The sequence below is a fragment of the Buteo buteo genome, chromosome 10 (genome assembly GCF_964188355.1).
Source record: "Buteo buteo chromosome 10, bButBut1.hap1.1, whole genome shotgun sequence".
Taxonomy (NCBI): Eukaryota; Metazoa; Chordata; class Aves; order Accipitriformes; family Accipitridae; genus Buteo; species Buteo buteo.
Window position 1 is genome coordinate 23,934,527 of NC_134180.1, and position 13,766 is coordinate 23,948,292.

Genomic DNA, 13,766 nt, shown 5'->3' on the forward strand with positions numbered 1-13,766 from the left:
GACTAGAAGAAGGAAGAAGAAATTTTCAGCATTTTTATGCTGCATCTTGGCTGCAGTTGGAACAATGGGTCAGTAGCACTAAATATAATCTGGGAGTTTGCTCATTTTGTTTTACCTTTGCATTCTTCCAGTGTATGGTAATGGTCAGTTAGTACCATTAACTCTATTAATTTCTTTTTTTTTAAAAAAAAAAAAAAAGGCAATGGGGAGGATTTTCTCTCATCATCTCCCTGATTGCCAAGTTATTTGTATGTAGAGGGAAGATTCTTTTTGTATAATCAATCTGCTCCTACCCATTTTACTGCCAAGCATTCCTTCTCTATGGTAGCGTAATGTTACCTAGGGAACAGCTTAAAGCTGACACATACAGTGGTACCACAAATTAATTTCACAGTTATCAGGATATAGGGTGATAACAACAACATGAGCTACTGTGAAATTACCATTGTTCCCATTGAGTTACAGTGTAATTATTACTTTTGTGGCAACTATGCAAGTAACTCATGTCACCACTGTAGGATGGGATGTGCTTTCCTTTCTCTGATTCAGTACTTTGTGCTTCAGAGACATCTTTATGTACAATAAACTAGAGCTGTGGTTTGAATTGAAATCTAAATATGGTTATATCTTCACAAAAAAAAAAAAAGAGAAAAAGAAAAAAGTAACACTTAAGAGACTAAAAACCAAAATCCATTGCACTCTGTCCATTATCACCTGGAATCGGATCTGCAAATGTGTGCTAATTTAACAAAAAAAAAATCAAACTGTTGTTTTTCCATTATTTCCAGCATGAAAGTGGGCATCTTCCTTCAAATGGGAGCTTTGGGTTAGTTACTTTTATTAAAGGACATTTTCAGTTTTCTTTGCTGCCATTTTATGGGGGCTGTTTGGTGGAAGGGACAGGTAAAGAGATGTTTGATTGCATTATATATTCTTATACTGATAGGTAGGGAAAAAATTCTGGAGCAAGGTTAAGATACTGTTCCCAGTGTATGAGATGGAATGTATCTTTGACCCTGAAAAATGGATCCTGGTAAAAACAATGCAGCTGCTGAGGCTTGATGGCAGAAGGCAAGAAGGTCACATAATGTGGTGAAATTGGCACAGGTGCTCCTTGTATCACTTTGTTAGAAGCAGCACTAAGTATGCTTTGAGGGCTGCAGGTTAGGTTACATATTTTCAGAAAAGTAAACTCCATGGTTTTGGGCTTGTTTGTTTGTTTGTTTGTTTGTTTTTTCCCATATCCTTAGGCTGGATTTTCAAAAGTTCCTACAGAGGGCTTAGGTATGCAACTTGCAGTTGTGTATGGCTACCTCACCTTAAGCTCCTTTTAAAATTACCGTTCTAGATAAGTGGCTAATGACCAGATTTTCAAAGTCACTGAGAATTCAAGAGCTTTAAATGTATAAATACGAAAGAAGAAAGAAAGAAAACTTTTGAGACATGCCATTTAGAAAAACATCATAGCTACTATTGCATGAAAAGAATGAGCAAATGGAACTTGATTAAATAAGTCTGTAACGAAGTGAAAAATCTGTATGTGTACGGTAACTCACTATTACAAAAATTGTGAGTGCAAGATAAATTTCCCTGAAGGACAAAATTTTTAGAATTTAGTGAAACATCATTGACAAATAATCCTAATGGAATGATACCCTTTGTTGTTTTTTTTATTATTTTATTTAAATATTTAATTTATATTTTATAACATATAAAAATGGAATTGGAGAAAGCGTTTTCTCAGTTATAAAGACTTCAGACAGTCTATTGCAAAAAATGTTTTTTAATTAAATTTGAAGTATTTTTTTAAATTGCAAGATAGCTTGCAGATGGAATCTGTTTCCCCAGTTCTTGTTATATTGCATTGACAGAAATACAGAACAGCTTGATGAGCCGGTTTCTGCGAGAATTGACTTGTGAAGGAATAAATATGAACATTCTGAAGGAGCTGTCTGTGTCCATGAGCATTTCTAAAACGCATATCTGTACTGCATCACTGAGATTTGAGCTGCAGAGATATGCTGCAAATTTGTGTGTGTGAAAATAGAACAATTGTACCTTTTTTTCTTGCATGAATGAGCTTCATCCAAACGATGAAGGAATGTAAAGAAAAGAGCCATGCTGGGTGTCAGTGTTCCAATAGGTACTATCCATGTTTTTCAAAACAACAATTTTCTGATGCCATTTCTTTAAAACTAACGAAAAACAGCTATGTAATCACAAAATTACAAAGCAGTGTGCTGTCCGGCATCAAAATACTCTGCTTTTAATTGGAAATACATAAATTGATAAGAAGAAGTCACTTCCATGAAGCTCCCACTGATCTGTCTTTCTGAATTGCTGTACCTGAAGGAGAAGCATTGAAAGCAATAGTTGGGCTATTTTTCAGTAGTTTGATAGTTGTAAGTTCATCTCTAGAAAAGCAATGTTCTGATTATTTCTTGTCTTGAATTTTTTTTTTTGGGGGGGGGGTGTCAACACAACCTGCTCAGGTTTTGCACTGATGGAATATACCAGTACCATAAAACCTCTGCAACTGACGATCTAGGGGGAAGTAATCACAAGATAAGTAAACTTATGTTCGGGCTCATTTATTATCCATGTGATGAATAATGGTGGAAAAGTGTGTGGTAATTAATGGACTGGCTTCATGGAATGTCTCCTGTTTATCATATGGCTGTTGCTCTTTTTAGAGGTTTGCTGACAAATATATTTATTGCAGTATGAGGAGGTCGCTAATTAATATGGATGTTAGCAAAACTTTGTGGGAATACTCTAAAAAGTCTGATTGTTTAAAAATCTTCCTCCTATTGCCCTCTATTTTTATCGGTTCTAGATATTGAAGAGCTAATGCAATATGTAATGCCACATGATTGCTCAAGTGCAGTAATATTTAACCCATATAAGTTTCATTTGAAAGAAACAGCTTGGTCTTATTAAGAGTTTCTGGGCCTTGTGGAAGCAAGTCATAAAGGTTTAGAGCTGCCAGAGGTGCTCATTGTCCCAGTTTTAGAAGGAGTGGGGAGGTCAGGGTGGGTAGTTGTGGGACTGTGGGGAACTTCTACAGTTGCCAGTAATGAGCAAGAAGCTCAAGTTGATCATAAAAATCAAATGTTGTCTTTTGTATACCTGATGACCCAAACGAGCAGTTATGCTCAGGATAAGTGTTATGTAGTGACAGGTTTTTTAGTATAAGTAAGTAGGTACAATAAAGTTGTTGGGTTGTTTTTTTAATGAATCTAAATGTGAGCTATATGATGGACTCTTTTCATTAATACTTAAATACAACATGTCTCCAAAACTGCTTGCATAAAAATGCCTGGCAAACTATAGAGCAATAATTAAGAGCAATTTGCTTGCAAAATAGGTAGCATTAATTCTTGTATTGCTTTTGGTGTCATTTATTTATGGTTCCTTAGGTTTACTGGACAAATACTGATAATTCTGTTCTGCATGTGACACAACTGTTGTTTTAAAACAGCAAGGAGAGTTAGAGATCTCTTCCTACCTTTTCAAGTAAGAGAATGATCTCAGCTCATTAGTTTGATGGATTTCTTCCCCCTCAACCCCAATGACCAGTTTCTGATATCCTGATGGGGAGACAGGAGGGAAGGTGGGCTTTTTTTCGTGTTAACCAGCTAATTTTGTCCCCTTTTGTTTCCTCTGCTTTTTGGGGGTTTGTTTTGTTTTGTTTGTTTGTTTGTTTTTGGGTCTGGTATACTTTTTTGATGTTCCTCATGTGGCCTACTATGACTTCGCTAGTTAAGAGGAACTGAGCCAAGTCCTGTAAAGTAATCTTTCTTCCTTTGTTTATGGAGTAGCTGTTGGAAAGGTTGCAACTTTCCAGATTGATCTTACATTTTCTCCTTCAGTCTCTGGCTGGCTGATGAGTGGTCAGAGTGCTCAGAAGAAGCAACCCGAAAGCTGAGGTCCAGCTCTGGCTGCCAAGGAAGTGGATTAGGACCTGGTGGTTTACAAAGGGTCAAACTGTACATAATACTGAGTCACTGTCCTGCTGCATAGTCAATTTAAACCTCTGAAATGAGGTCTGTAAGCAGAGCCCTGTGAAGGTCCTTCGACAGGTTCTCATGATTCTTGTCAGATAGAGGCAACCTAATCTGATCTGGAAGTACAACCTGAGCTATATTATGTGCTGTATGTATGAGGGAGTGTGCATGGTACTTGAATGGTGTAAGGGTGAGTAAAATCCTTTTTTAGGAGCATCAACGGACAGGACACCTGTTATTTTTATGTTGTCACAATTGACACCACTTGGTGCTTCGTGCTGGGACTTTATCCAGGGAAAAAATGAACCATGTGGGAATGGGAGAAGTCCTTAGTTATGTTTCACTTGATGGAAGGTGAACTTTTAACATGGGACTTGTGTGCCCGTTCCTGTTTGTCACAGTCGCTGACCCTGAGAGACACGGACATGTGTTTACTTGAAAAAAACCCCTTCTCTTGGAAGTTCCACCTATTGGAAGAGACTTAAAAGGGCTCTACACAAAATTGTCTCTCCTTACCAGACTGAAAACTGTGGTCCTCTTGTTTCAAAATAGTAAACCTACTATTTCTTTATGCAGGGCCACTGAAAATTAACAATTGTGATCTGTGCTCTGAAGAATATAAATAGTTCCTCTTCTCCAGGGAAAAATACATAAATCAGTGCCAAATCTCACTAAATTAAAAAAACAAATAACCTATTTCATTTTGGCAGGGTTGGTAATGTTCTGATCCTTGGCTTCAGGGCCAACATATTTTTCTAGGTCTACACAGAAAGATGTTCACATAATTTCTGCCTCTACAGTAAATAAAAAGCTGGATCAGCTCTCCTATGTTGTCTCTGTAATGAGTTCCAACTGGAGTACTATCTCTCCATGCTTGGCAGCTTAGGCAGCTTTTCAGTGGAGCATTTTCTGGTTTTAGAAAGAAAGATTTTTAACCTCTTCCTTGCCCAGAAAGGTACAGACATTGTAATGTAAGAGATTACCTTAAAAATAGAAACGATATCAAAGTTTTGAGATTTATGGACATTAGTATATTTTCTGTTTACCCAGAAGAATCCTTCACGTTCTGACATGTCTTATTGTTTGGGGAATCAAGAATATACTTTTAGTTTTGTTCTTCATAGTAAGGTAGAGGTTCTGGTATGTATTGCACCAAATACAGCCTAGGACTACAAGTTGCTGTCTTATATTAGCTACTTCTGTATGGCATAATTATTTTTATTTTCAAATTACTTTGCTCAGTAGTCTTTCTCTAAGTTTTTCCTCATTGAAATACTAAAACCTGCAAGAAGTTTGTTTGTAAAATGCTTTGACTGGTCAGTTTGCCACTGACCAAGGAAACAAGCTCAGTGGTAATGAAGTTTTAACTGAAGGCAATATATGACATTGTACACTCAATACCACATAGGTAAAACTGTCTTGGAGCATAAATGTGGTCTCTACCAGCTTCCCTAGAAAATGATACATGATTAGGGAATTCCTTGGGGAGGAATGATCACTTTCCATTGTCCCTCACTAGGATCTATGAAGAGCTTTCTTTATCTTCTTATTTTGCCTATCATCAGGTTCTCATTGTGGATGAATTAGATCTGCCACATCAGTGTGCTATTTTACAGCTATGAATTCCCTCCCTCAGCACATGTGGAAGACAGCAAAGTGCCAAGCACTTTGGCCAACACTGAGAAAGCTCTTACTCTTGCATCTAGTTAAATGAAGCCAAATTCATATGTTTAAACTTGAACATGTGCTTCAGTGTATGCACAGCATAGGGCCACAGTGCTTGTGTCTGCAAATGTAATGTCTATATTGTATGTAGTATTTATATTGGCTCATGGAAGTAGATTCAGGTCCTGGGTATTCAGCTGTTGCTTCTTGTGTGATGATGCTCTGCCATGTGGCCAGTGACCTGCCCTGAAGCAGCTCATTTGCTGGAAGTACTCAAGGGACCAATCCTGAGTTTCATCCAGAGACTGCCTACTAAGAACATGTAATACTCTTGTCACACCATGGATAGTCCTGATCTTGTGTGAGTACATTTCTGTGAGGAGTAGGTTTAATAATTAATGTGTGTTCCCTCTGTGTAAAATAAGATAATCTCTGACAGATGGTGGTTTTTAACAAGAACACTGCAGTAATGCAGATCAGACTAAGCATGTTTTATCTGTGCCTCAAAACTAAAAGATGCTTACATGGATGTATGTAAAACCCACATGGCTTTCTTGTGTTCTATTACTAGTTTTAGATCATGGACATACTGGATTTTTGAGAGGTAGTAGTAGTGGTGGTAGTGGGGTTATGTCAAATATCATAGCATTATAGAAATGGTCTGCCTTTAGCTGTCAAGTGTGCCTATCTGTAGGTGAACAACTTATTAAAAAATGCAAGTCTATGAAACAGTATTTTGTACCAGCTTTGCTATTATGAGTTAATATAAACATACAGTAGTTGGTTTTTTTTAATTCCTTAAATGCCTCCTATACTGCTGTCAAGGAAACAAAATACTTAATCAGTTCTTATTCCTTTTTTACTGAGGCATGCTCACCTAAGATTTAGAGGTCTAATTGGGCACCCATCAGTACAGTCAAGCTGCACTGGCCTCGAGGGAAAGATCATCTGTCTCTTCCAGAAAGATGCAGAGATACATTAATGAATGATGGAATGGTTGATGTGCTATCAGGAGCTCGTCTAAAATCAGTATCAGGTTGATGTGCTAGAAGGACTGCTTGATGTGCTATAAACATGTTGGATATTTAGATTCTCTCATTGTATGTAACGAACTGTTATAAAAAAACATACACCATGGCATACTTGTGATGGATGGGTGTCATTGCTTAAATGAAGGCTTTGAATCACAAAACTATGTACAAGTAGCTATTTTCTTCCATTTGTAAAATACTATGCTAACTATTTATCAGAATGAGTAATGTACCATATATAGCACCAAAACAGTGTCGAAAAGTGCTTCATATCATGCTAAGTAGAAATAGATACATCTATTGAATGCAGCATCTAGTTTGCATCCTTGGAAGTATCCATTTGGACCTTTTTGCTCTGGAAACATGATTATGAAATACTGTACATCTGTTCAACAGAATATATGTATTTTTCAAATTAATTGAAAAGTAGATAATATTTTTCAAAGAAATGGACTGATTATTTAATCGATTTATATATTGAGAAGGCTATTAACATGTAAGAATATCTTTTAGATTACCAGGTCAGACAAAATACCTGGTAGTTATGAGATGCTGGGTGTGATTATTAAAGTCCCTTAAGAGTTGCCCCTCTAAGTCCCTAAAGCCTGAGAGCACCTAAAGCCTGCCAGAGTACTTACACTGCTCTACAGTTAAAGACTCAACGCTGAACTCTACTGTAGGTTTCCAGACGGGGTCTTCCTAATCCACATCGATTCAGTCCCTCCAGATTAACCAAACCAGATGTACAGAAGGAGCTAGTAACTACCTGATGGTGAAGGCTAATAGCTTAGAGGTTTAGCAAGTATGTTTGGCATATTAAATAGGTGAGTTCAAATCTCTGCTCTTCCTGATTTTTGAGTAAACGCTTCTACAGCTCAGGGCTCAAACATAAGTTGTCTGATGGTGGTTGCTGTGCAACTATGGTTTTGCTGGTTTTGTTTTTTTCCCTTTTTCAGATGGAAAAGCAAAGCTTAAATTTATTCCTTCATGGGCAGGTTCATAGTGATAGCCTTTGGAGAAGGAGGGCCATGGCCCTGGTTTGTCTCTGGCCACGTCAGGTATTTAAGCAACTGAAGTATTCCCAGCTAGCATCTTGGCTGGCTTTTTGAGACTCTCTCATGTATACCCCTACCTACTCTGTCCATTCATTTATTGTGTGTTTGGAGCCTGAGCATCTAACTTGGGTCAAACTACTTCACTGCACAGAAGGGCAGCTGGAAGCTACCTTTAGTTAACTTTGGGGTTGCAAAGCCCAAATCTTGCCTTTGCAGATGAAACAATAGTCAGAAAGATTACTTTAATAGTTGCATTTTGAATTCGTGGAAAGGGATTTGTGTGTGCCTGAATTGCAGAAAAGGTCTAGCAGTCAAAATACAAGCTAACTCTGTGAATGAGCAGTTATATGGGTAAATGGAAGATTTAGAAGGTAGGATATTCTAAAATCCTTCTTAAGTTTTGGAACTGTGAGAAGAGCAAATCTTATTGCTGTATATTCAAGATGGCACGTAAGCCTGAGCCTGTAATTCAAATCGCTTGCATGATTTGAGGAAAGGTAATTCTGATTCTGGTGGCAATACGATTAGGTATATTGCAATTCTCAAGATAAGTGTTATCATTCTAGTTGTGTTTGTGTTGAGGTGAATTAGAAACAGCACAAAGGAACATCATCTTGGATAGCTGGATTCAGTCTGGATTTCAATTCCCCTCAGATCCTATCCACATGTATTTTTTAAGTACCTATTCACATCTCTTCTCAGTTTTGTACACCAAAGCCTCTGTTTTTCACAAGTGTAAACAAATGGGAGAGGGGAAGCAAAGAGAGTCTAAGAGCTGCATTAGTAATTGCATGTCCTTCAGGAACCCCCAGGAGTCCCCCCATCTTGGACACATTTGAACTCTCACTCTTCTTCATTTCCAAATTTGATTCAAAATCTTCAAATGAGACTGGATCAATAACTCTGGGTAACTTGTTTTATCTTCTTCAAAGTAAAAATTAGATGTAGTTTTGTGTTCTCTGAGTTTTGACTACATACATCTTCTAACACCTGCTTTTACATCATAATTTCAGTATTAGCATTAAGTCTTCAGAATAATTCCTCTGGATACAGTACTTGGCCCTGGACCACAGGAGAGAGATATTTTATGATAGGAGACATCCCAATTTCATCTGGTTTAGATGCTGCTGTGGAGATTTGCATTGAAAGCAGCCTAAAGAATGACTGGGAGATGTGTATACTGCTTCCCACTCTGGCATCACTGGAATGAGTCTCTCTAAGGCCTAATGATTGCTATTGGGTGTATGTATTATCATTTTATAGTATTTCTGGTGTATGTATTTGTTTAATAAACAATCATCTTAGTGGATCTACGGGGCAGATCCTAAAAGTGGAGTCTGCAATGAAGAGTGAGAGCTGTAGCAAAGAGTTTCAGAAATACTGAGGCAATGCAGAGAAATGAGTGAAAGGGAAACACAGTACTGTAAAGCAGTGTTCAAAAAGGGAGAGGTATGTGTTTTCCCCCCAGGTGAGCTGAAGTGTGGTAATGCAGCACTGAACAAGTAATGATGGTAATTTATAAATTCATTAATATGTAATGTTTAGTATTTCTCTTGATTTTTTCATAGTACCCCATTGAGATCAATGGGTGATTGACTATAGATTGACAATTGCCAGCTTTATCTATTGTCTTCATAGACTGAGATCAAGAATAGAAGCTGGTCTTCTCTGCAGAATAAGTTTCATAAACATGCTCTATATCTGAGAAATTGCTCTCACCCAATAGAAAATATTTTCAAACCCCTAATGCCTATAGGGTCAGATTTCTGTGAAACAGTAGTCTGAAATCTGTTTTCTTTTTCCTGTAGAAGTAGATTGACTTTTAAGAGTATAAAAAAAAAAAGAGTTCTGAGTTATGTCAGTACGTGGCATTAGTGTTACACCTTTCAGCTTTCAAGTTCAGATTAGTTACTGTAACACAATGGAAATGATCAGAGAGTATTTTCTGTAGTGTTAGGAAGAGGTTAACAGCAGTTTATCGTAAGAACAAGGAAGATTCTGTTCTTGCTGCACTAACATGCAGCAAGATTATTAAATATTATGAGCCATGATAGGCTATGCTGTTATTGAAGTGGATCTGGGATACATATTGAAGTTACTAGCCTTACACTCTGCTTGTTTTTATTTTGTAGCATTCTGGTATTATGAAATTAAGGGACACATAAGTACTCTTCCATTTTTGTTACTCCAGATATTCCTGGACACAAAGCTGATGAATTTAACTGCCTCATGAACCTGTGTTTGGGTGCTAGGGCTTTGGAAAGGATTTGAGTAACTGCCTAAAAAGCAAACAAAAGCCCAAGAGTGATGCTACTGCTTTGCATTTTTTCCTTTCTGCCACTACAGTGTATTTTCTTAGTATTAGCTTTTATTTCCATGCAGACAAATTGGATGGGAATTTAACCTGAAAAAGCGATCATCATTATTATTATTATTATACTGTTGTACAAAATTCCCAATGAATATTTGTCTATTATTTTAAGCTTTTGCTTGTTCTTTTTTGTGATTTTGGTGTGGCATGGTATAGCATTCACATTGGAAAGGCTGCAGTGCTTTGTCTGTACTAATACTGCTGTATTTAGAGCTCTGTAACTTGCTTTGTGTAAGTTTGTGACACTCATCTTGTGACTGGGATGTACTTTCAAACAGGAATAAACTGTTGCTCCTTTGTTCCAAGATTGGACTGCAGAAAAGCTGTTTTCTGTAGTATCCAGTATGTGTTTACTGGGTTCTTGTACTAATGTTTTCTTAGTAGTGTATAATTTTTCACTTAAGAGTTTGTAGACCTACAAAAAAGAGAATAAGGTGATAAAAATGAGTTCATGTAATAAATTTTTTCCCACTTTTTCATTGTGGTTTTAAGCAACATCACTGTTAAAATCCAGGTATTTGAATCAAAGGCACTACACCATTAGACAGAAGTTATCATGTCACCATGAACTGTATATGACTTTGTTAATGGTATATCTACAATATTAATTATACGATTGCCAAATCAAAGTCTATACCTGTGTGACAAAGTTAAAAGCTTTCAGTACATCTGTCCAATGAATGCTGATATTTTTTGTCATATGGTAAATCATGTTCTTGTTACAGATTTCTCAGTGTTGCTTAAAGACTGTATTTAAGAAGAGAGAGTGCAGGTTTGTACAATTCTGTTGTCTGGTACAAGTCAGTATATACCTCCTCCTGAGTTGACAGCTGCTGCGGTAATTTCAAGAAGAATCCATGTTGCCTTCCCTGTGGCTTCTCCAGGTGCTACAATGCCTGGAGGAGGTAAAATGGTGCTAACTTTTACAGATGTCAACATCTGCACCAGAGTAGGGCTCTGTTGATTAACACTTGGATAGTCAAACACCTTAACAGTAATTAACCCAAACTACTTGTGACTGTGCAAATGACATTTCATGTTACAGATAGCTTCTTCCTTCCTCCTCCTCCCTCTGAGTTTTAAAGGAAATAATCTGTTTGTTTTACTGGTAGGAACCCAGACAATTTTATGTGAAATATTTCTACATTTCTTGCAAATATTAATTGAAAAACATTCTTTAATAATTCTCTAAGTCATTCCTTGAATTAATGGAATTTGTTATATCGTCAGATTATTGAATGTAGTCATAGTTTGAAAAATAAAAAGATTAGGATTAAACTATTATACACTAGAATTAGATACAAAGCTGGGGATTACAACATTCACTTTACAATCCAGATACATATTGTTTAATACTACATAGTGTAAAAAACCCTGTAGGTTGTATCTTGCTTGCTGGATGGATGTTTGAGAAGATGCGTGCTCTGCTCTGCTACTCTGTGAGCAGTAGACACCATGCTCATTTTAGATGCTCTGGAAAACACCTCTGTCTCTGTGTACTCAGCATTGTAAGTGATGTGTGTTTTCCATACACTGGGACAAAGTTTCATACACTACTTTGTGTAGCAGAGGCTGAAGCACCACTATTTTTTTCTGGAAAAGTGACTGAAGAAGGCTGCAGCTTCTGTGTAACTGACCTAGAAATGCTAAGCAGCCAGGTCTAATTAGGGAAGTGCAGATAAGGTTTGTGAGAACTGGCTGCGTAAGAATTGCATGCTGGCAATTCCTCCCCTTTCTAAGAGGTAGTAAGGGTATGAAAGGTAGCTATAGTTGCGGGTAAACAGCTGTCCACCTTCCAAATTCTTCCTGGCAGCATATTATGGTAGATGTATTTGCAGGCAAGTCTGGTTATAGGTTTTAAGAAAACCACTGTTGGGAGGAACTTTTCTCTTCTGATGTCACTTCTTTGGGTCACGTATTTTTGATCTCCATAGGAGCCTATAGTACTGAGGGTTGCGGAGTCCCACTCTATCAGTGTCTTCTGTTAACTGGCAGCAGCTTTCATTTTATACTTCAAACTGTGACTTACACTTGGGGATGTTCTGTTTTTCTGCTTTCCTTGTTTTGTTTTTTTTTTCTTGGTAGTCTTGATAAACGCATAGTAGTGAAATCTGCATATTACCTCTCATTTGTGGAAGGGAGAATAACCGTATTTGTCTCCTGCAAGCTTGTTAGAAAGAGAAACTCATGCAGGATGTGACTGCATGCCACTTACTAAGTGTTCCAGATAAGTATTTGCCTGGTTTTGGACAGCATTTAAGATGTGCATTTATCTATTTTAAAGAGACATGTAAAAGCATCAGTGATTTGTAACTAGCTTTTAGGGTGATGCTGTTCTTCCTAATGTGGTAGTGTAGCACTGCCATTGCGCTGGGCAGTCAAGATAAGAGACCTTAGTTTAAGTGAAAGGCTGCTTTTACTATTCCTGGATCTGCCATGGCTTGGATCGGATCTGGTGACTTTCAGGGCATCCTGTAAGCATCCTCTGTGTTCCCATGCTTTTCCTGGAGCAGGGGAAAGCTGGCAAGAACTTTCTACTGTGTTCATTCTTCTAATTGTTTGTGTATGTTAGGATTGATACATTAAAAGGTGAAAGAAAACGTAAAGAAAGGATAAAAGATACTTGGAAACTGGCTTAAATCATGTTATGTATTATAGCCCCAAATAGCCTATTTTAGCGTTGGTGGTTGGGGTTTTTTTGGCAACCAGGATGTAAACCTAGGATTTTGTGATAGTGTCGTAGCAGGTGATGCTATGAAAATTTCAAAAAGATTTCTTCTGGACTCTCTGGACTCATAAATGAATAGCCTCAGTCTTAATTGATGACCTGTTCTTTTATAGATTAAAAGACAGATACTCAGTCTCCAAAACCAAGTTTAGTGTTCAGTGGCAAATGTTTACATTCATGTACCTTCCTTCCCTCAAGTTACACTAAAAAGGCTGAGTTACATTTTTTAGAGATTAATATAAGCTATAAGTATTTCCTTTCTGGCATAATCTTAAAAATTCAATGTTTTTCTTTTAAGAAAAAAACCCCTATTTAATACCTAGAAATTGCACTATTAAAAAAAAAAGTGTGGCATTTGGAAAGTGAAACTGTCTTCCATGCAATTCTGTTTTCAAAAATGAATTTTTCAGTTAAAATGTAGGAGAGCATCAGTCAATTACCGTAAAAATACAGGAGTAAGGAAGAGGAAAGATGTTGAAGAAGTGAAGTTATTTAGTGATATCACATTTAAAGTGCACATGAATTATCAAAAAAAGAAAAGAAAAAAATCAAGTTTATGGCAGTTGGCAGTGGCATTGGTCAAGAAAATGTAAAGAAACTTATAAAGCCTGGTAACAGTGATACTGAACATAGCTAAATGAGTTTCAGTCCAGGAAATTGTCAGCCTGTGTCTGGAGACACACTTTCTGAGATACAACTATTCCAGCAGGGAAGTGCCTCGTTTCAGGAATACTGAAAAGACTCTTGAGATTTTAAGTGATATAAAGTGTGTCCTAATGCTAATGCATGTTTGAATAGGGTACTATCTGGTAAAATTATTAGCTGCATCTTCAATGCTGTCACAGGAGGGGGAATTCCTTACAGTGCAGGAGAGCTCTTTCATGCTGAGTGCTTTGCATGGAGTTGGAT

The 13,766-nt window shown here is 37.2% G+C and overlaps 1 protein-coding gene across 4 annotated transcripts in view; it reads left to right on the forward strand.

Moving 5' to 3' along the window:
* The window catches only part of DPYD (dihydropyrimidine dehydrogenase), a 371,706-nt gene that overhangs the window by 63,255 nt on the left and 294,685 nt on the right, over window positions 1–13,766 (forward strand). The window lies entirely within an intron of this gene.